Source organism: Ursus maritimus, unplaced genomic scaffold (genome assembly GCF_017311325.1).
Source record: "Ursus maritimus isolate PB19 unplaced genomic scaffold, ASM1731132v1 scaffold_22, whole genome shotgun sequence".
In the NCBI taxonomy this organism is placed as follows: domain Eukaryota; kingdom Metazoa; phylum Chordata; class Mammalia; order Carnivora; family Ursidae; genus Ursus; species Ursus maritimus.
In genome coordinates this window covers 26612049-26638089 of record NW_024424675.1, presented here as the reverse complement: position 1 = coordinate 26638089, position 26041 = coordinate 26612049, and the positions used below count along the sequence as shown (strand labels likewise).

The following is a 26041-nucleotide window of genomic DNA, read 5'->3' as shown; positions in this document are numbered from 1 at the left end:
GGGGGGGGGGGGGGGGGGGGCAAGGCACACGGGGAGACAGCCAAGGGTTCTGGAAGGCTGAAGCGCCTCCTGAGTACAAGGGAAATGGGGGTGTGGCCGGGGCGGGGCAGAGGAAGCGCTCACCTCCAGGAGCCCTTGCTGCGGAGCCCGGGCCCACCTTGGCCCCCTCTGCGCCTCCACTACCCCCCCCCCCGAAAGCACCCGAACAGGATGAGCTCCGGCCTCGCAGGCCAAGCAGGCGAAGACGCAAAGCACCCACGGTGCCGTCAGTGGTCACCCTCGGAGAGATGCACCATTCAGCGAGGAGGCCTCGGATGCCGGGCAGTAGGGCACCGGGAGGCCCTGACAAGTCGCAGGTGGGCAAGTGACAGGTGGGCCGAGGCGGGAGCCGGGCTCAGGGAGGCTGGACGGCGCTGGTGGTTTCCAATCCACCCAGTTGCAAAAACAGTCTGTTTCTAGTTAACCTTCCCCTTGGCCCCGTCCCATAGGACAAGCCTGCCACAGGCACGAGCATCCAGTCTCAGTCCCAGGGATTCCGGATCAACTGGCCTGCAGTGCCCGTCCAGAATTCCCGCCTGGTCAGGGAACTGCCTGCAAAATCGCAGGCACTCACAACCATGAAGCACTTACTGTGTGCGGACCCCAAAGCAGCCGCACATTAGCCCATCTGACACCACCTTGTCAAAGCTGGCCCTGCCACTGTCGTCCCCAGGTCAAAGACACGGCAACTAGGGCCCCAAGCAACTGTTTCCCCACAATCCTACACAGCAAATGGCAGAGTCAAGATTTGAAGCCAGAACCAGTTGGCTCCAAAAGCCTGGTTACGTCTACCCCCTTAGGTCATGAGTATCCCCTGAGCACCTAGGAGATGCCAATCCGTGGAGCTGGGGGCTTCCTGCAAGATCCAATACTCCGGAGCTGAATGGAGACCCATCAGCCAGCACCAGACGCCCAGAAAGTCAGGACCACCTGCCCCCAGCAACACACCAACCCTGTTCCTTGGGAAAGATTTCAGGCAAGCTGGCTGCACACTCAGAGGGAATCAGATGGTACAAATCACCCAGAAGCCAGAGGTCTGGCCTCACACCTCACTGTGCTGGGAGACCGGGCCCCATCCCCTGTCCCCTCTGAGCCTCAGTTTCTTCTCCTGTGTCATGGGAACAAAAGTTCTGCCCACCCCACGCTGGGGCCAAGGATGGAATGGGCCACCTTGCTTATGACCTAGATGGAGAGGGCACGGCAGGAAGACATCCATATCAAATGCAGTAAAAGTCAGGGAGGCAAATTTGGGCGGGCGCAGAGAAGATGATCAGGCCTGGACAGGGGGGCTGAGTGTCCTGAGACCACCCCAACCCCAACTTCGCCCCCGGCACCAGGAGTCGGCCTGTGCCGGCCTCGCCGCCCAGCAGGTCTGGGGACCCAGAGGACTCGTTCCCACAGTCTCTAACAGCTCCACATGGGCTCAAAGAGGACTCGGTCAGGCCTGCCCTGGAGGACCCCCCCCCCGGCTAAGATCCCCGCCACAGACCCTCAGTGAGGAAAAAGTCCCCACCGCACAGAGGAGGAAACTGAGGACCAGGGCAGGAGACGTTTCTCATTTTATTCCGGAACTCCTCTGGGTAGCTCTGCTGGGAGGAGAGGGACTGAGGCCCAGGTTAGAAGGGAGTCACTTGCTTAAGGTCCTATAGCAGGAGCAGGGGAGCAGGGGTTTTGCTTCCGTCTGTGGGCTCTGGGATCCTCCCCGTTCACCTACCCCTTGGCTCGGCCCCACCCAGGCTGTCCTGTGGGAAGGGGCAGGCTGGCTGAGTCCGAGAGCCCTGGACCAAAAGACAAGAGATGTGCATTTTTCTCCGAGCTTGGATAATATGTCCTGGGTCTTTCTGGCCTCGATTCCCCCATCTGTGAAAGGAGAAGGTCAGAACAGAGCAGGAATGACAAACCCACGGCGCGTGTACGGCGTGCTCTAACCCTCTGCCGATGGCAGACATTACTAATCCCTCACAGCACGCACCCCCAGGAAGCCGAGACTGGCCTCAGAAGGCTTCTCCACTCGGCGGTGCAGGCCTGGGCCATCCTATCCGAGCCCCCCCGAGGGACGGGGCGGGAGAAAGGTGTCACATTTACTGAGCATCCCATAGATTCAAGGCACTGGGAGAGAGCAGCGGGTTCCATCTTCACAGGGAGGTGGGCAGAGGCCGAGGTTCCGTTGGACACGCGGTGGGAACGGGGCGTGAACGTGAAGCAGGCGGGGTCACCCCCTCCGGAATCAAGTGCGATGCACAGCCAGCCACCAGCCTTTGGCCTTACTAAGGGGAAGACCCGGGCCCTTTTCACAGCTTCGGAAACTGACTCACAGGAAGGGGGTGTCTGCTGCCAGAGGGGGAAGGACTTGAGTCGGGTCTGGGTCTTCCCCACCCCCATGCATCTAGTTAGTGTGCGCTAAATGCTTTACTCAGTCCTCTTGGGGCATCCTAGGAGCCATGACTCATATTATCCCACTTCACAGATGAGGAAACTGAGGTGCCCCAGAGGAAGGACCCTCCCCCCGCCAACCCCGCAAAGTGGCTTGAGTGGAAACCAGAGTGGTTTACTGTGGAGATAAGGGGGTAAGAGCAGTGGGGGGGAAGTAAAGGGCTGGAGGGACCCAAGGGGAGATAGAGGTGTGGAAGCCACACGACCCAGGCAGGAAGTGGCTTCTCCTCCCTGGGTCTTAATATTTACATCTGGAAAATGGATCGATCTCACCTAAAGCAGGCTTTCGAGAAGCTGGGCTGAGCTAGACCAGCCATGCTCTCCCCACTTGAGCCTCCTCGCACAGCAAGGGCAGAGCAGGACTCAAATCACCCAGCACAGGGGAGGCCTTGGCTGCCGACACCCTTTCCCAGGCCATTCCTGCCTAAACCAGCACCTTCAGACTCCGTGAGCTCATCCATTTAAAGCCTTCGAGACACAGCTGATGAGGCCAGACCCACTGGACCCACTGAGCCACCCAGTGGAACACCACTCAAGGCAGGTCCCCGTCCCTAAGCACCTGCTGGCACCAGGCACTGCGCTCACGTAGTCCTCCTTTAACTGTCACCTGATGGGGAGATATTTACTGTCCCCATTTTCAAGACAAAGAAAGTGAGACTCAGAAAGATACAGTGAACGACCCAATGACACACAAGTGGAGACGGTCAGACTCAAACACAGACCTGTCTGGCTCCTGAGGCCTTATCATACCTCTGGTCTCCAGCTGACCCCTGCCGGCTCCCCACCTCACTCCCAGCCTCCAGGCGCCCCGCGTGCATGTCCCCAACCGCGGGCTCCACCCTCTCCTGCCTTCCTGCCAGTGAACTCCTACTCCACTTTCAAAGCCCAGCCTCAAATACCTCCTCCTCTTGACTCCTGGTCTAGGCCCCCACAGAATCCTCGGGAGCCCAGCCCACAGATCGATTTCTACCAGGTGCCCGGAACAGCTCTGGGGCTGTTCACACAGGGGACACCGATTAGCCCCTCGTGCGAAGATGAAGGTCAAACTCCTCCCCGAGGCCCGCACAGCCCCACATGGTCCAACCTGCTGATAACGCCCCCCACGACACCCCCCATTTCACCTCTCACCCACTTTCCTTAATCCTCCACACTCTAGACTCAGAGGCTTTCCCACTGTTTCTCCATAACAACACACACTCCCCCACCTCAGGGCCTTTGCACATGCAGTTCCCTCTGCCTGGCAAGCCCTTCCCCTAGCTCCGTGCCTGGCCAACTCCTACATACTTCCTTCAAGATTCCTCTGCACCCCACGCCTCTCTCTCTGAGCCCTTATCGCATCTGTGATTATATATTAATTTATTTGGCAACTTGTTTGCTACTTGGCTCACTCTCTAGACTCAAATATCTGGGAGGCCAGGGACCTGTTCACAATTCCGCAGCAAGAACCTACCCCGGCTGACCACACTCCACAACCCCAGGGACTCTGGGAAGTGTCTGAATAGAAGAAAAGAGCACCCTCTCTCCCTCTTTGTTGAGCAAGCTTCTTGCTCTCCTTCCGCACCACCTCCTGGAAGCCTCCTGACTGATGCCTCCTACCACTCCCACTGCTAACCCTAGCACCACACTGCTCAGCCCGAGTTTGAAACTCCTAGTACAGAGCAGATGCTCATAAAGGGCCACGGATGTTTGCATCTAGGCAGGTTTGGCAAAATGGGGTCAACTGAGGACCAGGGGGTTGCAGTGGGGGGAGGGGTAGTTTGTCAGCAGGTCACTGAACCATCTCCTCCCTGGCTCCTGGGGCTTAGGAGAGCCAGACATCCCCCACCCAGCCACCCACCAGGTCACAATCAGGGAAGAAGCCAGAGCAGGCATGGTGCTCTGAGCTGGAGACCGTCCGGGCTCCAGGAAGAGGCTGGGGAGAGGAGGCAGAGCAGGGGAGCCTTCCTGGAAGAGGGGGGCCTGAAGCTAAGCTTTCAAGAGCAAGAACAAATCAGCAGCTCACAGAGGAGGGGGCAGTGCTGGCAGGGACACCTTCAGGATAAAAGGCCAGGGGCTGCTCAGGAGGGCCCAGGCAGGCAGTCAGCTGAGAGAGGTGACACATTGTAAATCACTTCCCTGGGTGGAAAGACCACATCACCAAGGCACACCACACCACCACACCACCAAAAGGGCCTCGTGGCTTCCATGCCATCACTCATCAATCAGTACAGTCTTTCCCGACACTGTTGTTATCCTGCTCTCAGACTGGGAAACCCCTGCTCCCGCAGCACTGGAGAGGGGTGCAAGGGCAGCCAGACTGGGGTCTCTGAAGTGTAGGTTGTAATTCCAGCTTCAAACTGTGTGCGCTTAGTCCACTCACTTCCCCTCTCTGAGCCTCAGTTTCTCCATTCGGTCTATTTTATACTGAACAAGACTGAGGCCCGAGGAAGCAGTGAGGTGCTTAAGGCCGCCCAGCTGCTGGATGGCAGGACTGTGCCGGAGCTGTTTCTTTCTCAAGGGTGATGAGGTGGCTTTTCGGACACCAATCCATCCTCTTCTGGACACAGCCCCACTAGGACCAGCACCCTCAGCCCCCACCCATTTTAGGCAATTCATCCAGTGAAGCGCTCATTTATTGAGCAACTACTACACTCCAAGCTCCTACACGGAGATTCCCCCGTTCCACATGTGGGGGCTCGGAGGGGCCGTCCCTTGGCCCAGGTCACCCGGGGAAACAAGCAGTCTCGGTGTCTTGTCTGCCCAGGCAGGAGGTTGAGAAGAGGGTCAGTAACAGGGCCAGCCTGGCCTCTTCTGAAACCAAGTCTGATGTCAGCGGCACTGTGGCTGGGCCTGGACCCCCCTCAGGTAACACAGGGACCACTGACCGCACTGCAGAGGTCTGAAGCTCAGGGACCCCACCTGGACAAGCCTCACTTGTTCCACCCACTGTCCGTTGAGCCTGAAGTCCCCAGAGGCCAAACGGATTCCCCACAGGCGAGCCTCTTCTGTTCACCCCCATGCTTCCTCCAGCCCAGGAGTCCCAGCCAGACCCCACATCAGAGAGGGTAGGCAGTCGTCTGACCACACAGAGCAGGGCAAGTGGTTAGCCCTGTTGGCACTCAAACTCACCCCCCGCCGAAGCCCAGGCAGGGAGATGGACCCGGCCTGGTGGAGAAAACCCAAAACTTTTGCCAACTTCTGAGCAGGCAGGCGGCTGGGCCTGCCAGGGGCGAGGCTGGGGGCTGGGGGCAGCGGGGACCAACAGTGTGGCCCAGTCCCTTCCAGACCGGCGGCACCAGGCCCTACCGGAAGCCCCAGGAGCATAGGGAGGTCCTGGTGCCCCGGCCAGGCGCCCCTGGCTCGGCGCCCCCAGGCCCACCCTGCCCGCCCCCTCTCCACCTCCCATCCCCGGCCGGGGGCGCCAGGCCCGGCAGCCGCGGCCAGAGGCGGCGCCGAAAGGCTCAGATTTCAGATTTGGCCTAGACCTGGCCCGGGGGTTCGGCCCGGCTCCTGCTCTCGGGGGGCTCGTAGGCGAAGGGAGAGCCGGGGGTGGTCCCCGCGCCGACAGGACCCCCGAGCCCCCCGCCCAACCCCCTCCCCCCGCGGCATCACAACAAAAGGCCGCGCCGGGCAGGTCCCCGTGCGCCCGCCCGGCGCTCCGGGATCGCGGCTCGGACCCGGGGGTGGAGGTTGGAGGGGTGGACAGGAGCTCCCCGCGGCCCGGCGATCCGACGCCACGGTGGTCCCGGGTGGGGGCTCCCCCATGCCGGCCGGGACTGGGGGCCCGCGGAGGGGCGGGAGGCGCTCACCTGGGCCGGTCGGCAGGCGGGCGCACCGGCAGACAGACGCACGGGAGGGCGGACCGCGGGACGGCCAGGGGGTCGAGCAGACGGCGGCCTGGCCGCTCCGGCTCCCAGGCCGGAATGGATTCCGGGCCGGGAGAGACAGATCGAGAGAGAAAGGGAGGAGGAGGAGGAGGAGGAGGCGGCCCGGGGAGGGGAAGAGGAGGGAGGGAGCGCGCGAGCAGGGAGGAGGGGCCCGGCAGGCCTCCGGGAGGAGGAGGAACGAGGAAGCGTGCGGGGACGGATTCCCCGCCGGTGACCTAGGAGAGACCCACACTCGCGTCCCCCACCCCATTGGAGCCGGGGGTCCGGGAGGGGCAGGAAAGGGGGTGGAGGCACAGAAACCCTGCCCCCACCCCGCCCCGTGATAGCGCCCCACCCTGTCGGACCCCCAAATACCCTCAAGCCAAAATGCCCTCCCTAACCGCCCCCAACCCACCCACCCTATTTGCCCCAAATCCATCTCTTCCGCAATTACCGATGAGGATGATAATAATTATAATAATTAATAATAATAATAATGTCAGCACTAATGGAGCCTTCGCTCTTTGCCAGGCACCACGCGAATGGCTCAGGTGGACTTTAGGATCTATTCCTAACAACACCTAGGCTGGGCAGACTGATGATTATCCCCATTTTATGGATGAAGAAACTGAGGCACAGCGAAGGAAGTCACCTGACAAGAACCAGGCCTTGGACCCTGGCCTTGACCTGAGTTTCCCAAAGTAAGGACAGAGGCAGGAGGAAGAGTTTGGGGAGGAACAACATTTATTTTAATAGATATGTGCTCATTTTATTTTATTTATTTATTTTTTAGATTTTATTTGAGAGAGTGAGAGCATGAGGAAGGGGAGGGGGAGGGGCAGAGGGAGAGGGCCAAGCAGACTCACCACTGAGTGGGGAGCCAGATGCAGGGCTCAACCCCAGGACCCTGAGGTCATGACCTGGGCTGAAGGCAGACGCTTAGCCAACTGAGCCAACCAGGCGCCCCGATATATGTTCATTTTAATGTGCATTTAAAAAACAAAACAGTAACTAAGGCAGCTCATCAGAAGTCACTGAGTTCTGGATATTCCTGCTTATGAGGGGGCTGAAGCCAGTATTTAGTGGCAATCACACTTCCAAGTAAATAAAGAGGCAAATTACATCTGGATGCAGGGGGCAAGGAGTTTAGCAGAGAAAGGGGACAATAAGGAAATGCTGCTTTATGCCACAAAGTCTCCCCCAAACACTATGCCAACAATCTTACCCCCACCACCTCCTGGCCCGTGCTCCGGAACTGCACCCCACCTTTGGCTCTTCACTCGTCCTCTGGAAATCATGGCATAGGGAAGGGTGGGTCTGAATCCAGCTTTAAATACCACCACCTGCTTCCTCACTCCTTCTCTGAAAGTTCTCCCATCTCACAGATGGGAAACTAAGGCCCAGCCAGGTCCAACAGCACCAGGCCTAGGCTTCTCCTCCTGAGAGGAGCTAGGTGGTGAACCCTAGAATATAGGAAGCAAAGGCCTCAGAGGACAATAGAGCCTCCAAGAGACCAGGAATGAGGAAGGCCTAGAGCCAGACCAATCTGCGTTCAAATCTAGACGAGTTGCCCACCTGGTGCACGGTGTATAAGCCCACCAACTTCCCCAGCCCCGTCCCCTTGCCTGTAAAACAGAAGTGAACATGGCCGCAGAGGACTCCTAAGAAGGTCAGAATAGACTAGGGTGAGAACATTAGTTTGGGCTCAGCTAATGGTATCCACTAATGGTAGCTCTTATGGTCAGTAAACTGAGGCCAGAGGGGAGAAGCAGCCGCTTGAAGTCCCACAGCAGGTCGGCTGCAGAGTCAGCGCCGGAAGCCAGCCTGGGCTGCTAGAATAGCTGTGCTTGTTTGCAAGGCTGACTTCAAGATTAATCGCAGCTCCCGCTTCCTGGGATTCTGGGCCGAGCCCCTGGCTGGAGGAACAAGTTTCTCAGTTTCTCTTATTCACTCCTGAACCTTCACTGGCCACGCTGGGCCGGGATACGATAGTCACCCCGTGGGTGCTGGAACTGACTCTTACCACTTATAGGAGCTACTTGCGCTCATCTCTTTCCAACTCCAAGGTCAATGATGTCACAATGGTAGCTTGATATTGGCCACAGTTGGTGGGAATAGTTACACCTTGGAAATAAGAAAAAAAAGACTTTTTCTCCTTCCAGTGAGCTAAATATTTACAAACTCAGTACATTCATCCCTAGGAGTTCAACTGAAAGTTCTGGGCTTCTTCTGGACCTGGGAGGACAGAGGGCTTTAAAAGCACAGACTTTGGATCCACGGACCTGGGTTCAAGTCCCAACTCTGCCACTTCTTGTATATTTCCCTAAGCCTCAGTGTGCCAGTCTGCAATACGGACTGAAGATCGTGCTTCTCTCAGAAGGCTCTCATGAAGATGAAACAGGTGATCTACACTTAGTATGTGTGAGCCCTCAGGATTCATATCCCTACATGCTCTCTTGAAGGAGGCGGGGGCGACTGGGACAAGTCTTGGCCTTGGCCTTCCACCTGGAACCACCGCTGGTTTTGAGGCTTGGCTCAGAGGCTGAGGTTCTCAGGAGGCCGGCCCTTCAGGAGGATGTGGCCAATATGATGGTTTCATTATTGAGTGGTGGAAGTGTTTATTATTTTCAAACCACCCCTCACCCCCGTGCCTTTGCTCAGGCTGTAAGCCAGCCAGTAATGTTTGCCCCATATTTCTAGCTTCCCAACCTCCCTTGCCTATCGAGGTACTGAATAAATGCCACCTCTTCCAGGGCATGCTTCCTGACAGACCCCTGATGAGGCCACTCCAAATCTGTCCCCACCCTGAGGGCAGGGACTACGGTCTGACCCATGCCCGGCACAGAGCAGATACAGCTCAGGCAGCTGGAGAGATCACACAGACTAGGGACGTCCACATACAAAAGTTCAAATTCCAACTCTTCCATTCATTGACGCTATGATCCTGCCCTCTCTGAGCCTCGATTTACTCATCAGTAAAGTGGGGGGGGGGGCAACAACTGTACCAGCTTCCGTGATGATACAGATACAAGAGTCGCGGGTCTGGTGGAAAAGTAACTCTCTATGCGTTATTCTGTTTAAAACATCGTTAGCAAAACAGCAACTCATTGCTTAATACCTGCAAAGTATTCATCGTCATTAATGAACAGCAAACATTTAGGGACCGCCAACGGTATACAAAGCCCTGGGCCAGGCCTGGAATACCACAAGGACAATCTCCCAACCCAAAGCACCCAGCAAATGACAGATATTATTGATGTCAACACGTTATATCTCTGGAAACCTCCTCTTCCCTCTGACACCCAACCTGGGTCAAAGCTGCACGGAAGACAGGGTGGAAGGTGTCAGGGAGGCCTGGCCCCACACAACTGGCAGCAGTCCCAAGTACCACCTGTACTTCACCCAAGGCACTGGTGGCTCGGGTTCAAGGGTGGCCTAGTGACCACGCCCATCCAGAGGCCAGCTCACCCTTGACGCAGCCGCTAGGAAGCTGACCCATCACAGATTCTCAGCGGGAAATTCCAGACCAGCCCTGTCATTCCCCAGAAGGTTCACTGCAAGTTGTCTGTTCGAAGCCACGGGGCTCAAGGTGAAAGGACAGGGTGGAAGAGGGGGCTAGCTTGAGGCTGTGGATGGGTGTGGCCCCTTCGGTGGCACTGCACTTTACAGTTGACACAGAGATGCCCCGTTCTTCAGTGCGTGGGCTTGATCTGGCCCTTACCAACCACTCGGGCCTCCCACGTGGGCCCTGGTCGCCTTCCCTCCTTGTCAAGCCTGCCTCCCTGCAGTCACTCCATCCTAGCAGGTCATTCCACCTGGAGGCCTTGCACCTGCTGGTCCCTCTGTCTGCAAGGCTAAGCCTTACTCTTCCCTCCTCTGTTCGGTCAGTATTTACTGAGCATCTACTAGGTGCTGGGTCTGTGCTAGGGGCTAGGGATGTGGCAGTGAAGAAACCAAGTCTGGTCTCTGCCTTGGAGGTGCTCATAGCCTCGAGGAGAGAGAAGTTCGACCAGTGCACCAGGCACGGCGTTGGGGCAAGCACTGGGGGCTGGAGGGGCCCAGAGGAGCCCCCCCAATAGCTGCCCAGCGTGTGTGATGGAGCAGGAGGCTGGTGAAAGAAAGAAGGAGAGTGTAGAAGCCTGAGGAGAGCACTGCAGGTGAAAATAGCACACACATGATGTTCCAGGCAAAGGGAATAGCGTGAGCAAAGACACGGAGGCCCAGACCAGCACTGTGTTTGGAACTGTGATCAAGGCAGTGCCGATGGAGCACAATAGGATGGGCAGGCTGGAGTTGGGGAGGTGAGGGGGACGGGTGGCTGGGGTGAGGCCTAAGGACCCCTGAATGCCAGGCTTAGCTTCTGTCCCAGAGGCCTTGGGGAGCCACGGAGGGCAGAGGCGGCCCTGGGGAGATGTGCTATCACTGAGTGGGAGACAGACTGAGGGGCAGGGAGGAGCAGTCTGGAGGCCTCTGTGCTGATGGCAGCCACAGCTGAGGGCCAGCTGAAGCCAAGCCCCCAGCTTCCCTGCTGTGTATGCACATGGGAGCTCCAGGGAGAAAGGCCAAACCAGCCCAAGGACACTAGAGAAGCATTCCGAGCCCCATGAGAGTCAGAAGGAGCTAGGAGCAGGTGAGCATGTCCTCCCTCAGAGGCCAGCCACCAGGACGGCAGCCTCCAGCAGTTTCCTCCAGTATCCACCCAACTTCCAGGGAAGGGATGGTGACCGTGGGCACCTTGAAGAGCCGGAGCCCAAGGAAATCACGACGTTAACCATCAAAATCCTCACAGCCACCCCCCCTTCTGGGTATGTATGGCCAATTCACAGATGGGAAGCCTGAGGTGCAAATGCTTCTCTGTCCAGCCCAGGGTCCGGTGACAAAATAGGGGACGTCACGGGCAGAAAAGACCTGCCCATGTGAAGAGAAGGGAGATACCCAGCCCCCCCCCGTGAAGGCTCCTGTGAAGGCCAAGAGCCAAGAAATTCAGCCATTCATCATCCCACCATTCCCCCCAGGCCACAGCAGAGGCCCAGAGGAGGACAGACACTCTCCCAAGGTCACAGGGGGCCAGGGGGTTCCTCTGGCGGGCAGAGCCAGCCCCCCTCCAGCCGAGGCCTCCTTCCACCATGTCTCAGAATGTTTGTGAGAAGAGATGAAAGGAGCCAGGGCCCTTGATCCGCCCGGCCTGGCGGGAGGGCAGAGGGCAGGGCGGAAGTCTGCAGCCAGAGCGGTGACCCCCCAGATCAGAGGGGGTTAGAAACCTGCTGAGCAGACAGGAGACAGCCTGCCACAGGAGGGCTTCAAAGAATACTTGTAAAAATAATCATCATAGCACCAGCTCACCGTCATGTGCGCACTGCTTCCTGGGCAGAGCCCCGTTCTGGGGCACTGTGTGCAGTATCTCGTGTGCTCTTCACAGCACTATGAGGTAGGAACTATTGTTATCCCCATGGTACAGATGAGGAAACTGAGGCTCAGGGAGGCCACATGCCACAGTGAGGGAATGCAGAACCTCGAGTTCAAACCAGGCGGAATTCAAGTCCCTCTGAGAATGATACTCTGGCGGTTCCATCCTGCCCAGACCTTCTCTGAGCCTCGGCCTTCAGGGCCTTCACCTATTTCACGTCCAGGAGGGAGAGGCGGGACCCACAGAACCTGACCCAACCGCTGAGCCCCACCCCACGCCCCTCCCTGAGCCTCCGCTTCCCCTCCCGGAATGTCTCCATCTCCACCGGTTCCCAGGCTTGTGGGAAAGACGGACTGTAGCAATGTTTTGTGGGAGTGCTTTGAAAAGTAGATACTCAAGAAGAAAAAATGCTAGTACTCTACTCTGCCCTCGAGGAAGGGACCAGAACTCCCCATTCCTTAGTGACTTCTTTCCTTCCAAGGAGAACAGCGTGGAAACAGGGGCAGGGAGGCAATTTTGCAGTCGAGAAACATGGCAAACGCCAGCTCGGCCAGGTGGTCAAGGTGGACACCAACAGGGTAAGTCATGGTAACAACATGTACCCTTGATGTGAAGTGATGAGAGCAGCACTTCGCCTCTGTGGTCTTCCTCCCCAGAACCCGTAATCCCAATGTAATCGTGAGAAAAACATCAGACAAATTCCAGGAGAGAGACATACTACAAATATTAGCTGACCAGTTCTTAAAACTGTCAAGGTCGGGGCGCCTGGGTGGCTCCATCGGTGAAGCGTCTGCCTTCGGCTCCGGTCATGATCCCAGGGGCCTGGAATGGAGCCCCACGGCAGACTCCCTGCTCAGCGGGGAGCCTGCTTCTCCCTCTCCCTCTGCCCCTCCCCACCTCTCGTGCTCACCCTCTCTGCCAAAAAAAAAAAAAACCCAAAAAACAAAAACAAAAAAAACAACCTGTCAAGGTCATCAAAAACAAGGAAAGTCTGAGAAATTGTCACAGCCAAGAGGAGCCTAAGGAGACACGATGATGAAACGTAATGCGGCATCCTGGACGGCATCCTGCAACAGAAAAGGGACATTAGAGGGAAAACTAAGGAACTCTGAGTAAAGCGCGGACATTAGTAATAATCATACACCAGTACTGTCTCATTAGCTGTCACAAATGTACCGTACGAACGTAAGATGTTACTAATAAGGGAAACTGGTGTGGGGTATATGCCACGTTAGGTTCCAGAGCAAAGGAAAGGATTTTAGGACAGGCAGGAAGCCAAGAGAGATGTCTCTAAACATTTCCTTCTAACGCTGGGGAAACTGAGGACAGAAGAATGGAAGTGACTTGCCCAAGGTCATACCACAAGTTGAGGACGGTCTGGACTAGGATCGAAGCTTCTTCATGTCACAAGAATGTATTAAACCCCTGTCGTATACAAGGCACCAGCCTATGTCCTCATCATGGTGAAGACAGATTTAAAGAAGCTCAAAGATGTGTCTATGGCTCAGCATCTCCTTTGGGTCAGGTGTCCAAGGACACAGACCCTGCCCGTTGGGGGCTCTCAAGTCAGAAGGGGAAACAGATGCTGACGCAGCCCCAGCTGGAGGGCCAGGAGCCGCGAACTTCCCCGTCCAAAAGATCCAGCCCCACGTGTGCGGCCCGTGTGACCGCGCCAAGCCTCACTCTGCTGCCAGCGACGTCAAGCACCTGGTGACTGTACCAACTACCAGTGACGCTGAGGGAGGATCCAATACGGTGTCAAGGCCAAGAGGCAGCTAGCATGGTGCCTTGTGCGCTGTACACACTCCCTGAACGGTGGTTCTTTCCAGCGACTTTTAAGGGCCGTCTGAGGGCTGGAGGCGCCGGAAGAGGTGGCCACTTCTCAGTTTGCCTGGGTGGCGGTTTCTCCAGGAGCCGCACAGATGAGGGACATTTAGGTTGGGTCTTGAAGGACCAGAAAGGGTTCGTCAGGCAGGGAGGAAGTGGAAGCAGCAGCCCAGGCCTCCAGAGTTCACTGTCTGGTCTGGCAGAGAAAGAGGCATCAGGCCACTCTCTCGGGGCATTTCCATGTGACAGGACTTCCCTGTTTGCTGGCCTTGATGCCTCCTCCCTGGCCTCCCTGGGCTATGGGGTTCACCACTGCCTGAGCCAAGGGTAGAGGCAGCCGGGGATGGGCCAGGGTGGGGGTGGGCACCAGAGCCACACGACTCCAGGCCTCAGTCTGGAAATGAAACCAAGCCGTGCCTCCCACTCACCGGCTGAGTGTCGCTTATACAACTTCCTCCTTCTGTTCCCGTTCAGGAATTACCCGGGCAGGCTCTGCGGTGGTTAGGGGATTGCCCCAAAGGCTGGCCTGGGGGCCTCTGGGTCTTCTCTGGCCCCTCGAAGACTCCCAGACCCTTTGTCTGGTCAGTCTTCTCCTTGTCCCATTTCTGCCTCCACACATCTGTCCATGTGGTGCGGTCCACCGTCTCCTCTCTCTCTGCTTGTCCAAACCCTCCTCGCCCCTGGGCCCCTCGTGGAAGCCTTCCACTGACACCCCTCCCAGTCCTGGCCTCGTTAACCATTCACAGGTCTCCTATATGGCGGGTCTTGCCATATAGGGTTGGGGACCGACGCCGCAGGGACGGTCCTCTGGAGCTTGGGCCTCTAAGCCCTATGTCCCTGTGCATCCCATGTGCTTTGTCCAGCCTCAGGGGAGAGAACCAAAAACCAGGACCCCAGTCCAGTGCAGTCTCTGCACAGTGAGGCCTCAGGCGAGTGCCTTCCGCTCTCTGGTCAGCCTTGTCTCCATAGCCGCTGAGGGAAGCGGTTCAGTGACACGCCCAGGGAGCCTTAAGAGAACGGGCAGGAGGGATGGTGAGGACTGCCTGACCCCACCCTGCCAACCCCCATATAAAGCTTCCTTCCAAGTGCAACATGGAACATGGAACATGGGTGAAATGCATACAACAGGGCTCCAATTCATCCAAACTTCTGGGTAGAAACAAATAAGGGGTCCCTAGGAGGGGTACCCACCAGGCGGCTGAACACCGTTGTTAACAGCAGCTATGGAGGGCCGCCTGGGTGACTCTTGGTTTTGGCTCAGGTCGTGATCTCATGGGTCATGGGATAGAGCCCCGTGTAGGGCTCCTCACTCAGCGGGGAGTCTGCTTAAAGGTTCTCTCTCTCTTCCCCTCCCCCCCACTTTCTCTCTCTAAAATAAATAAAAATAAATCTTTAAAAAACAACAAAAAAAGAGCAGCTACAGAAACCTCACTTTGAATCCTGCCTCGATAGCCCTGTGGCCTTTGACCAGTCACTTGACCCCGCTTGCCCTCACTTCTCTCATTTGTGAACTGGAGATAACAGCACATACCTCACATGGCTCTTCAGTGACTAGCAGGACACACACATTCTAGATGTTCCGTCAATGGATATACTGTTGTTGTTACTATTATCTCTGGTGCAGCCAGCCTAAGATTCCACGAATAAAGTAGATAACAACGGCAGCCTTAAAATTAACAATGTAGATCTATATATTTTGCCATGGAGAGAGTTCATGCTATATTAGTAAATTAAAATGTTGCAGTATTAATAATATAATCCCAGGGCGCCTGGATGTCGCAGTCGGTTAAGCATCCAACTCTTGATTTCGGCTCAGGTCGTGATCTCAGGGTCATGAGATCGAGCCCCATGTCAGGCTCCATGCTCAGTGGGGAGTCTGCCTGAGATTCTCTCTCTCCCTCTCCCCTTCCCTGTTTGTGCTCTCTCTAAATAAATAAAACCTTTAAAAAATAATAAGAAATAATATGATCCCATCTCTGTTTAAAAAAAACAAGTGGGCATAGGACAAAATCAACACTAGCATGCTTCTAGTGGTTGTCCCAGGGGCGGGGGAGCATAGATGAGCTGAATTATTTTTTTTCCTTTGCGCTTGTCTTTTCTTTTGCAGTTTTCTATGTAAGCTCATGTTACTGGGGCAATAAGAAGTAATATAGGTTATTTGTGACCCTGATGACAGTCTTTGCTTCCCGACTGATCTGAACACCCAGTTCAAGGCCTGGTCCCAGAGCTCCACAGCTCAGCGCTCCTGAGAGCCAAAGTCCTCAAGGGTGAGCCGGTCACACGTACTTGACCTCTCTCTCTACCCGATCTCGGCTGGCCCCTGGAGGTGCATCTGCCTGGGGTCCCGGTGCTCATTTTGCTCCTGGCCCCATCTGATGAGGAAGACAGAAACTCCCAGGGGAAGTGCGCAGTTCTCTCCCTGACATCCCAGGACCCTGCTCTTCCCCTTCCCCTCAGCCTTGGCTCACCCTGTTTATTTCCACAAACCCTCTACAGAGGCAGAAATCAGCAGGGGGGCTCTTGGGCCCTGGGCCTGGGTTTAAGGACAAGGACACAGCCCCTGCTAGCCCAAGAGGAGCCCACAGTTCCATGGCTTCAACCAGACTTTCTCTTAGGCCCTCCCGAAGCCGACCCTGGGACAAGTGCTCACTTGGGACAGATCTGAGAAACTGCAGAGCCGGGGAAGGAGGGAAGCCAATAGAAGAAGTGTTATCCAGGTCACTGCTAAAGGCAACAGGAGCCCCAGTCCTCTGAGACCTCCGATAGGTTTCCACATGCTTCCCAGAAATGTTTCCACTCACACTTCCTAACCAAGCCTGCTCCCTGCCTCCAAGGAGCCAGAGGGAGAAGATCTGAGAAGGAAGGGACTACCACCCAGCTTTACCCTGTCCCCCTCCCCAGCCCTAGCATCTCCACCTGCCCGCCTCCCCACAGGGCTCTGCACATATCCACCCATCATCCCCCAGATCCTTCCCCAGGACAGTCCCCCAGGGCCCACCCTGGGCTCTAGCATATCCCTCTTTTCCTAAGCAGAACACATCCCCCGTCCCCTGAAACCGGTCCCCTCCTGGGTCCCCCACTTAGGAATAGCTGCTTCATCCTCTCAGGCCCTTCGGCCAGAAACCAGGCATTCCAGCCTCCCACCCCCACCCCCACACCCAAAACCTACTGCCTCTACCACCCTAACCGCCCCTCTCAGGTCCTCTCCCCTATGTCCAGGTGGAGCCTGGCTCATCCAGACACCACCATCCTGTCATCTGATCTCCTGTCCCCGATTCATTCTATAACAGCCCTCGTGGTCCTCTTTTCAAACCATAGCTCTGGTCTTCGCTGACTCCCTGTGGCCTCCAGCCAGAGCCCGTACTTAGGAGGCCCCACGGGGCCCTGCCAGCCTCTCCAGTGCCATCTTCATCTTGGTCAGCCCCCTATCCATGCCACTGTCTCACCTCTGGGCTTTTGCTCTTGCTTTCCCTTCACTTGGGATATCCTTTCTCCCTGCCTCTCCTCCCTGGTTAATTCTGTTCATTCTTTGGTCCCTCTTCTGACCCTCCAGCCTAGGCCAAATCTTCACGGATCCCATCCGCACTTCTCACAAGGAAGCCTCATTTTAACCCTTCTACTTCCCAACCCCCACCCCCACCCCCACCCACAGACCAAGAGCTCCAGGGGTTAGAGGTTGGGACTGGGTCATGCCCAGACCAGGGCTTGACCCTGAATAGGCCCCATGCTTGTTGGGACAGAAACCTCACGCCTGGATTGTCCAGGTCCGCTGGAGTAGTGCCAAGCCTATTTCAGCCCCTGCCTGAGGCTAGCACATTCGCTCAGGCTTCCAGACCAGGAACTGAGCCAGCCACCCTGCCCCAAGTCACACCCTGAGTGTGGCCTCACCTTCTCCCCATACCCATGCCAGCTCAGTGGGGTGGGGATCTCATGAGGAGCCAGGAAGGATCCCAGCCCCCGTGTTGGCCCAGGCCTCAGCTCCCTGGGGCCACAGTCCCTGGCTGAGACCTCTCCCATCCAGATGGTTGGATGGGGGAGGCCCAGAGTTGGCAGGGAGGCTTCTCCCCACAACACGAATTTGAACCAGGCCTCTTGCCGCTTGTGGTCTGTGCTCAACTTCCCACCACGGCTCCCTCCCAATCATTAAATATATTTAATCATCCAATAGTTAAATTAGCTCCCTGGGCCTTGAACTAGCTCCCCTGAAGCCTTCCCATTCCTAGAGATGCTGGTATAGGTGTTTCCAGGGCCTTGGGGCAGGGCTATTATATTGATTCAACTCCGCAAACACAGAGCTCTCTCTGTGTCAACAGGAGGAAACGTGGCCCAGGAAATACACAGCAGGTGAAAGGGCCAGCCTGCGCGCCATGCCCTCCGCCGTGCCCTCCCTGCTGCACCTTGCGCCATCACCAGCCAAGCCCCTCTACCTGCCAAGCATTCGAAACTCAAGGCCCAGAGAGGGTGAGTAACTTCCCCAAGGTCACAGAGCCCAGGTCTGGAGACCTGGCTGAGGCCTTAAGAGTTGATGAAACATTTCCTGTCTGGTGGTTGCACCGTGGGCGATAAAATACACACAGCCCCTGCCTTCAAGATCACTGGGTGAGATCTTGAGAGAAGTGAGAGGTGGTCAATAAGCCAGAAAATAAACCTACTGATGCAGAAATCCAACTGTGCTACATGCTAGAGAGGGAGTCAGTGGTGGACAGGGTGGGGAGGGGGTGGGGAGCATGAGGACAGGAGGCCAGGGAGGGCTTCTCAGAGGAGAAAGCTGGAAGGATGAAAAGAAGGGCCATATAAAGATTTGGGGGGAGAGCGTTCAGGCAAAGGCCCTGGGGTGAGAACTGATGTGAATTGGTCTGGGTGGAGCAGTGGGGGGAAGGAGGGCAATGGGAGAGGAAGGTGGAGCCCAGCCTCCTGGGCTGTGGGGAAGGGCAAGGAGGGGAGACATATCAGCATATGTTTCTGGAAGATCCCGCTGGCAGCTGCATGGAGGGGGATTGAGGGGGGCAGAGAGAGGTGGGCAGTCCTCTGGGGCGGGGGGGCTCAGCCCTGGAAGGGAGGTAGCCAGAAGCGCCTGACTCGAGCGCATGGGGGAAGCACCCGCAGTCCTCGCTTGGATTGGGAGTGTGGGCGCACAGAGAGGCCAAATCGAGACTGATCCCCAGGCTTCTAGTTTGAGTGGATGGAGTTGCCATTTACTGAGATGGGGAAGCCTGGGTAGGAGCCCACTGAGGGGAAAAAGTCAAGAGTTCAGTTTTGGCCAAATTATGTTGGAGAAACCCTTTAGGTATCCATGGAGATGTTGAAAACTCACTGCTACTTCAGCCAACACCGACTGAGCTGCACCAGGCACTGACTCCTTATTCGTGTTAACTCATTTGATCCCTTCACCATCCCCTTGGAAAAGGTGCTTTTGTTACGCCCGTTTCGCTGACAAGGAAACTGAGGCTCGGGGTAGGACGTTGTGTACAGGATGAGAAGAAAGCCGGCAGTGTCCCAAAGGAGCTGTCATGGAACCAAAGGTTGCAGCAAGAGGCCTCTGAAGGGGCTCTGGGCTTCCCGAAAGGGGCGTCTGGGTCAGAAGTTGCCAGAAAGCCAAATGAGTGAAGAAAGGAACACAGGGTGCCCAGGGGACTGAGTCACAGAGCCGCTCTAGCTGCCCCCAGGCGTGCAGGGGCAGGGGAGTGGGGGGACCAGAGGGAAAGGGAGGAAGGGTGGAGAGCAAGTGTGCCTCACACTTTCCAGGGGCTCAGCCTGGCAGGAGTGAGACATTGCAGCTAATGGGACTGAGGACCCCAGGATGATGCCCTGCCCACCTGGGGTCAGGGACTCCAGCAATTTGCCAGAGGGACGGACACTTCTGAATAATAATTTCCCGTTTGATATCATCCAGCCTGCCGAGCGCCTAAGCCTTGAGAGCTCTCCCCCGCCTGCCCTAGGCAATTCTCCAGCGGCCTGAGGACAGGGCGCGGGGTCAGGGGAGGGAAGGGTGACTCACTCCCACCTCTCTCAGCTCCGGCTATTCCCACACGAACTGGGACTTACTTGGTCAGAGCTGAAAGGGTGGTAGGCGCCCCTGTGCTCTCTGAGGACTGTGGGCCTAGGAGCGGAGGAGGGCCAGGCCTTGAATGCCGGGACAAGGCAAGCGTCTCCTAGCTGCTGGACCAGGCACCCTCCAAGCTCAACAACGAACCTCGACACTTTCCCCACCTGAGCAGTCCAGAGTGGAGAGATCGCGGCCATCCGCTGAGTCAGCCATCCCCCCTGAGTGTATTCTAGAGAGGCTTAGGCCCCAAGTGGGGAAGGGGCTTGCCCAAGGTCTCATTCCATCCCCTCCTTTCATCAGTGCCACCCCATGCTAATCCTCTGTCACCTCCCCCTGCAAACTTTCCAGCACTCTCTTCCAGGCTGAGTCAGGGCCTTCCCCCTGCATTCCCAAAGCCCCTCAGGAATGATATCAGCAGGCCTGCCACAGTCTATTGTAATTGTGTGTCCACCTGGCCCCACGAATCGAAGGCAGGGGCCACGGCCGATCCACTTTGGTGTCTGCAGTGCCCAGCTCAGGGTCTGGAGAGAGCTGGGGCTTGGGTGTGTTTGTTGAACCATCCTCCGCTGGACTGAACCGCTTGGCGCCTTGTGAGGGGCCACAGGCCTTGATCCTTCTCTGGCTTAGGAGGCAGGCGCCATGTTTCAGGTTCAGCGCTGCCGCCAAGCAGCCATGTAGCTGCGGAGGGCCCGGATGACAGAAAACTAAAAGGGCTATCAGCTTCCTGCCCTCATTTTCCAGAGGAGGAAGCTGAAGCTCAAAGCAAAGAAGGCCACGGGCCCGGGAGCAGTGGGGATGAATCATACTCAGACGGCCAGGGCCCTGCGCCGCGGCTCCCCTTCCATAAATGCGAAAGCCGGAGTTCCTCGACTCCAGAAGCTCGGCCTCCTTCAGTCCTGTGAGCTCACAGGCCTCAGGCCCTGCAGTGAGGGGAGGAGAGATCATTCAAGAGGCTGTTTATCATCTTGTTGTACCCCCCCTGAGCTCTTGGAGCAAAACATTCCCAAGAAACAGGGTGATTCATTCACAGCACCATTTGCCAGTTCCAGAGAAAAGGCAGACCATAAATACATTCTGCAACTTTTCAAGAGGAGACAAAGAACTCTCCAAAGTTCCTCTTTAATGGACACAGGCTGGGGGAACATATATATTTTACATAGTTATGTATTACAAATATGTACATATTTCTATTAGATGGTTTTCCTCTCAGAGAGCCAAGCTCTGGGAGAAAGCAGCTGTCATGGTTTAAGCCAAATTCCCCCAAAACACAAGGCAGTGCCCTCTCAGAACACCAAAGATCGCATTGCTTTTAGAACAACTTGCCGTAGGACGCCTGGGGGGCTCAGTTGGTTTAGCAACTGCCTTCAGCTCAGGTCATGACCCCAGGGTCCTGGGATTGAGTCCCACATCAGGCTTCCTGCTCAGCGAGAGCCTGCTTCTCCCTCTGCCTGCCCCTTTTCTCTCTTTCTCTCTCTCTCTGACAAATAAATAAAATCTTTAAAAAAAAAAAAAAAAGAACAACTTGATGGGCTCAACCTGACAACCACCACTCCTAATGTTAACTGATTGGATGTGAGTTAAAACCAAATTAGATGGGCTGTTTTTGTTGTTCTTGAGGTAAATCCCTCTAGAACTCCGATTTGTCAAGGAGAGGGTGAGAAACTCATGCATGTTCCTCTTATTAGAGGGAAGCTTGCTGCATGTGCTGGAGGCTTTGGACATCTTGCCCCCAGGAAGACATGGAGGGAAGTAACAGGTGAGTCTGGTATGTGTGTGGCTTCGGGGGGGGGGGAGTCGAGGGGCTGCTTTGGGGTAGCATGGCTTAATTGCGGGGAGAATGAATGGTGCACCTCCACGACTCACAGAAAACCTCTGGAACTACTCTGGTAGTACAAAACCAGAAAGTTCAGTTTCTCATTTTGAAGTCTCATTATCTATGCTCTAGGTTTGGGTCTCCTATGGTATGAATGTTATACTCGACTCTTTAAAAATTGTACTTTTAGCTCCCAACCCTGAGCTGGGTAGAAGTAGGAAAGAGCTTGACCTCTTTGCCCAAGTGAAGATGTGTGATACAGTAGGAAAGCTCCAGAGATCTGGGTTCTAGTTCAATTCTGATTCCAAAGAGCATAGGTGGCATTGAGCATGTCTCTGGTGCTATTTGAGACACAATTCCCCCATCTGGAAAACCTTAGAGAAGAAAATGGGTTGAGGCAGAATAGGGAACCTCTGAGGCATGGGCTTTGGAATCATACTGCTTGAGTTCCAATCTAATTTTTCGAGCTGTGTGTCCCAAGGCAAGTTGCTTAACCTTTCTGAGCCTTGGTTTTCTCATTTGTAAAGCAGAGACAATAATATCTACTTCATGGGATTTGCTGACAAGTTAAATGACATAATGTTTACAAAGCACATAGCTTAGCACCCGGCCCACAGGAAGATGTTTGATTAAGGTGTAATTGATATGTAATGAAATGCTCTGATCTTAAGCATTCGGTTTTGGCAACTGCATATCAAAATACAGAACATTTCCATCACCCCAGAAAACTTTTCTCGTGCCCCTTCCTAGTCAATCCTTCTCCTGGGAACAACCACTGATCTGATTTCTGTCACCACACTTTAGTTTATTTTAGAATTCCATATGAATAGAGCCAGACAGTGTTTATTGTATTTGTGTTTGTGGGTATACTTGGCTTCTTTCATTCAACATAATAATTTTGAGAGTCATTCTTATTATTGGAGGTTTCATTTATTTATGGTGTGTAGTATCTTGCTGTGTGATAGGCTACAGCTTACCCATTCTACTGAAGATGAGCATGTGGGCTATTTCCAGTCTTTGCCTTTTAGGAATAAGGGGGCTATGAATACTCTAGCTAGAATTTAGTGCAAGACTTTCACGGACAAATATTTTCTTTTCTCTTGGGTAAACACCTAGGAGTGGAGTGCTGGGTCATAGAGTAGACGTATGTTGAACTTTTTAAAGACACTCTCCAACAGTCTTCTAACGGGGTTGTACTATTTGACATGTCCATCAGTGAAGTATGAGAGTTCCAGTCCCTCCCCGTCCTCCCCAACATTTCGTGTGGTCAGTCTTTTCCGTTTTAGTCATTCAGGCATCACACTGTGGTCTTAATTTGCATTTGCTTGATGACTAATGAACTCCTACCATGTGCTTATTTAGATTTTTTTGAAGGTAGCTCCTCCCCTCTTCACTGCCCTGTGGCTTTCAACCTCCATTATTTGAAAAACTCTTGAATAAATGTGCAAGGGCAACACTGATAGCATAATCTACTAGAACTATTAAGAGCTCTGCAAGTACAAAAGCAAGCATGAACTCAGCCTCAGAACCCCTCCCTTAACTTTCATTTCCCAGGACTGAGCAGCTAAGGACATGCTTGTCTTCCGAAGAAGCTAAGATCGTGGCTGACCTGAGATCAGAATGCTTGCCGGGGAAGAGGGGGTGGTATCTTTTTTGTTTATTTATTTAAAGTAGGCTCCATGCCCAATGTGGGACTCCAACTCACAACCCTGAGATCAAGAGTTGTGTGCTCTACCAGCTGAGCCAGCCAGGCGCTCCAAGGTCAGAATGTTAATTCTGGTTAAATCTGGTCGAGTGATCGTCTCACTGCTACCATATAAAAACCACCCACTATGCTCCAGGCACCCCACATACACAAAGCACATCTAAGTTTTTTTTAAGGTTTTTATTTTTAAGTAATCTCTACACCCAGTGTGGAGTTTGAACTCACAACCCCAAGATCAAGAGTCGTAGGCTCCACTGACTGAGCCAGCCAGGTACCGCCAGCATGTCTAATTTTTTTAAGTTATTTATTTACTTGAGAAAGAGAGAGAGAGAGACAGAGCATGTGCGTGCGCGAGTGGGGGGAAGGGCAGAGGGAGAAGCAGACTCCCCACTGAGCAGGGAGCCCAATGATGCAGGGGCTCCATCCTAGGACCCTGAGATCATGACCTGAGCCGAAGGCAGACGCTTAACCAACTGAGCCACGCAGGCGCCCAGCATGTCTAATTTTTATAATTGCCCTATAAGGTTATAGGATCATCTCCACTTGGTGGACTCTGAAAATCAGAGACGTAAATTCCTTTGATAACACCACACAGCTACATCTCCACACACACGCACACAACGGGATAGAATTTAGCCATAAAGAGCAATGAATGCTACACTTTGCTACCACACGGATGAGCCTCAGAAACTCATGCTAAGTGAAGGAAGCCAGACATAAAAGGTCACATACTGTGTGGTTCAATGTGTATGAAATATCCAGAATGGGTAAACCTGTACCTACCGACAGATAGCAGACTAGTGGTTGCCAGGGGCTGGGGGAGGGGTGAATGGGGTTGTCTTCTGGGGTGACGAAAATGGTTTGGAACTAGATGGAGGTGGTAGTTGCACATTATAAATTTATTTTTTCAATTAAAACATTTTTAAAGATTTTATTTATTTGAGAGCACGCATAAGCTCGAGCCGGGGGAGGGGCAGAGGGAGAGGGAGAGGGACAAGCAGACTCCACACTGAGCCTGGAGCCCGACACTGGGCTCAATCTCATGACCCTGAAATCATACCAAGAGTCGATGCTCAACCGACTGAGCCACCCAGGCGCCCCCATCATAAATTTAACCAATGCCACTGAGTTGTACACTTTAAAATGGCTAATTTTATGTTATGTGAATCTTGCCTCAGTAAGATTAAAATAGCAACAACTCCACCCTGGAGTGTCTTCCACATTGATGAGCATAATTTTAACATTAGTGATTTAGTCCTTTGGATAGTGAAGCCTCCAGCACCTGGGCCCAATCTTTTCTCCCCCAGAGAATCCCCCATGAGAATTCCAGGGTGGAAAGGGAGGAAACAGCAACATGGCTGAGAGGGCGGGCACTGGAGTCAGGCTGCCTGAGTTCGATTCCAGGCACCTCCATTCCCTCATCTAGAAAATGGGAATGATAATGTTACCAACCTTGTGGGGTTGCTCTGAGGACAGAACGACATCATTCATGTAAAGTATCTGGGCAGGTGTCATGTCTATTCATTAAGCTGTATTGTTAGGGCAGGCCACCTTCCCCTACTATCAGCCATACCATAAATATTTATTGAGCACCTACTATGTGCCCAGCACTCTTCTAGGCCCTGGGGATTCAACTAGGAGCAGGAATAACAATAAAGTTCCTTTCTTCTTGGTGCTCACATTCCAATTGGGGTGTAAGACAACAGACAAAGGAAGTAAAATACCTAGTATGTTCACTGTTGGTATAAGCTAAGGAGAAAAAAATAAGTGGGAGAATTTGAAACTGGCTGGCTGGAGAAGGCTTCCCTCCGTGCCGACCTGAGGGAAGTGAGGAGTATCCATTTCCTACTGCCGCTCTAACAAACCTCGTGGCTTACACAACACAAATGTCATACTTTACAATTCCTGAGGTCAGGAGTCCAAAATGGGTCTCACGGGGCTGAAATCAAGGTGTTAGCAGAGCTGTGTTCCTTCTCGAGGCTCCAGGCAGAATCCATCCTCTTGCCTTTTCGGGCTTCTAGAGCCCCCACCTCCCTTGTTTGTGATCCCACATTCTTCTACCTTCTCCTTCTGTCATCACATAGCCTTCTCTTTGTTTTTCCTGCCTCCTTCTTCTCCTTATAAGGACATTTGTGATGACACAGGGCCCACCTCAACCATCCAGATCCCATCTCAAGATCCTTAATCACATCTACAAAGTCCCTTTGCCATGAAGGTAACTAGTCACAGGTTCCAGGGATTAGGATATGGACATCTGTGGGTGGCCCATTATTCTGTCTACCATATGAGACATGGTACCTAAAAGTGGGAACAGCAAGTTCAAGGGCCCTGAGGCAGGCTCCTCTGGCATGCCTGAGGAAGCTGTTGACCAATGAGGATGCAGTGGAGCGGACAGGGCAACATGACCTCTCGCAAGGGCAGAAAGGTGAAGGAGGTGGAGTGGCTCTTGCAGGCCCTTGTGGGTCCCAGTGCGGACTTTGACCTTTCCATGAGTGAGCTGGGAGAATGTGAGGGACATGGTACTATAGGTTTTACCAGGACCACTCGGGCTGCCATGTGGACAAAGGACTACCCATGAGGAGGCTGCTGCAGCATCCAGGTGAGAGGCTGGGGGCTGGGCTGAGGCAACAGAGGGAAGGGGTGAAACAGGTCTCATTCTGGATTTTGAAGGTCGAGTCACAAGAAACCACTTAAGAATCAGAAGTGGAGAGGTGTTGCAAGAGAGGAGTCAGGGATGAGTCCGAGGTTTTTGGCCTGAGCAACTGGAAGAATGAAGACGCTCTTTAAGATGGGGACAGCCACAAAAAGCTCAGACTTGGGACTGCTGATGAGAAATCAGGAATTTGCGCCAAGACGTGTGTTGGGAACCCAGCTGGAGAGAGGAGCAGGAAGTCAGATATGCGCATCTAGAGCTCAGTACGGGGGT

General features: G+C 54.5%; 1 protein-coding gene across 3 annotated transcripts in view; it reads right to left on the bottom strand.

The window, feature by feature from the left end:
• SRC (SRC proto-oncogene, non-receptor tyrosine kinase) overlaps positions 1-8612 on the bottom strand; it is a 52139-nt gene extending 43527 nt beyond the window's left edge. Inside the window, exon 1 of one of the 3 annotated variants that reach the window (XM_040638295.1) lies at positions 8341-8612. The gene's annotated coding sequence lies outside the window, so the exon portion shown is untranslated. Of the gene's footprint in view, positions 1-6260; positions 6465-8340 lie in introns of those variants that run through there. The other 2 variants (XM_040638297.1, XM_040638294.1) reach the window with 2 other exon arrangements.
• Positions 8613-26041: the final 17429 nt, after the last annotated feature.